Source organism: Desmodus rotundus, chromosome 4 (genome assembly GCF_022682495.2).
Source record: "Desmodus rotundus isolate HL8 chromosome 4, HLdesRot8A.1, whole genome shotgun sequence".
Classification (NCBI taxonomy): domain Eukaryota; kingdom Metazoa; phylum Chordata; class Mammalia; order Chiroptera; family Phyllostomidae; genus Desmodus; species Desmodus rotundus.
This window is the reverse complement of record NC_071390.1, coordinates 134,137,022-134,139,654: the sequence shown is the minus strand read 5'-3', so window position 1 is coordinate 134,139,654 and position 2,633 is coordinate 134,137,022.

Below are 2,633 nucleotides of genomic sequence, written 5' to 3'. Positions count from 1 at the left end.
TAATGTATGGATTAGATCGTTCCATTTTCCACTTATTTTATTTTTTCTTTGTATCCTAATTCGAGTTTGTAGACCATCATCTCTGTGTCTGACAGGCCACTCTTGTGGCTACTGAACCTTTTCACAAATTCAGATTTTATTCCAGAAAGCCGCAAAAGGCCTGAGGAAAAGAAAATAACAAAGTCCAAGGTTATTTAAGATATTTTTAACAGAAATAAAATATAACCTTTTAATTTAAATCAATATACTCGTGTTTAGGTGATTTCTCCCTTGTTCTCCAAGCAGGAGATTTTCTTGTGTCTAACAGGTAGTTCAAAGTGGAATGCGGTTGAGGAGGCTGCCTGCTCTAGACAGCCGTATCTTATCTGTACAGTGAAGTCTAAATCTCAGTTCTGTAATTAGCTGGAGTGGGATAGGATTTTAAAACCACTCCTGTAACACTCTGCTCGAGGAAATGAGAATACTGATGACCTAAGAGGCAGCTAACTGCAACTTCAAAACGCTCTCAGCCCAGCCCATCAAACCTGAGACTTCTCTTGGTAATGTGTTGTGAGCCCTTGGAAGTGTTACAAAGTGAGCTTCAGATCAAAGGAAGTAGAAAGCAGAGCTCCAAACTGCTCGTTATTTATTGATGCACACCCCCCCCCCCCCCCCCCAGCCAGGCCGGCCATCTACCTCTGCACCATAAAGTCACACAAACGTTACTAACAGCTCTGACTTTCCCAGGCCGTGTTATTGACGCCAGAGCGCGGACTCCAGCTTCCACACAGCATTTGTCTATGTGACTGTTTCAACTGCCAAAGTTTTGAGATTGAGTCATTAATTTCTCCCATTTCTAACAAATAAGATGACTTAATGAAATTACATACGCTGGACCCAATTTTAAAAGTCCATGTATGTCCATGTGTATGTATATCAGTGTTTATAGTTATGGAAAATCTCCAGAAAGCAGGGCTGAAGTCCTATAAACACCAAAATGTTTCTCTTAAATAAGTCCACTTTGGGAAAAGCTCTGTCACATGGCTCTTACACATAATTGCCTCACCTCTGGACTGCTGCGCTCACATCTGGCCTGAGCCCCCACGAGGTAGGGGCTGGTTTTGACTGTAACCCGATGGCAGTTTGCCTGTGTTTTGAGTCTGCAAATGCAGTTGGCTAATATTTTGAGTCAAGGAGTTGGAATATAACTATACCTCTCTCCCTGCTCTAGGGACATGGCAGCAGAGCCAACATCTGCGTGTGTGTGTGTGTGCGTGTGAGACAGAGAGAGAGAGAGAGAAATGAGAGATGTGTGTGTGTGTGTGTATAATAAAAACAAATTCCAGCAGTTACCTGAAATGATTGCTCTATGTTGTGGTTGCTTCTTTTAGGTTCATGGTAAATGTTCGTTACAATTTAAAAAGTGATAGGAGATGGTTCCTGTCACAAGTTATGTTCGGGGAGTCACTTTACCCCATTCCTTACCTTTCCATAAATGGGCTCAACTTCTACCCAGCTTTCTGAGAGGCCACATCCTGTTTCTTCCTCTGCTTGCTGCTCTTCGTTCTCTTACAAAAGACACAGAAACTGCAATATCATCAGGAATCAAGGCAGCTCTCCTTACTCTCCAAGGCTCAATGCTCTATTGGTGTCCAATTCATTCTTCTCTCTCTCTCTGAACACTGGGTTTTAAAACTTTTTCACATGCCTTGTGAAAAATAGTTACATACAGCTCTCTTCCACAGCTTTGCTGCTGAATAACCTCTCAGCTTTACCAACAGTATCCAGCTTCCACCCCATGCTCATCAGCGTTCTGTAAGAAGGAACCCATCCCTGTTAGAGCCAGTCTTTAGGGGAGGACACGATGAATAGACAGCTAAACAGGAATAAAGCACAGCATGTCTACATTTCCATTTGGAAAATAAGAAAACTAGATTAGACAATAATAATAATTGATGGTAATGAAGTCGTTACTCTGTTTCAGGAACTTGGTGAAGTAATTCACATGTATTATTTCATTAAACTTCGTAACAAATCTGTGAGGCAGGAAGTTAGTTGTCTCATTTCACCGGTGAGATAAATGGGGCACTGAGGGGTTAAGTAACATGCTCAAAATGATCTCTGAAGGGCCCTGTGGTTCCAAAATGCTATGGTTTTTATTTAAATATCACAGTATAAAAAATCTAACAGGAATAGATTAAAAAAGTGAAAAGAATATGAAAGCGTATTTTATTTTTTAACCTCAGGTCATTTTTTAAAAGTGAAAGCCTTAGGCTTTAAAAAAAGGTCAAATACATCTCAATGATCAGATTAATTAAATTTAGATGCTTATCATTCTAAAATGGGAACAATGACTGATGACATAAAATTATATTTTAAACAGTGAGTCAGGCATCCAGAAAAAACAAATTCTCCAAGTAGGAAATGTGGAGTTTGTGGTTAAACAAGAAATACCAAAAAAAAAAAAAAAAAAAAAGGAATAAGAGAGAAATATGGAATAATTCAAGTTGGGTTTCTCAACTTTCGAAGACACAAGAATTTTCCTCTTATATGTGTATTTCAATATTTTTCAGTGTTCATCATGTTATGTTGATAGTAGATTATGATGCTCCATTCATAATACCATTTGAGTTTAAAAATGTTCAACTCTGAGG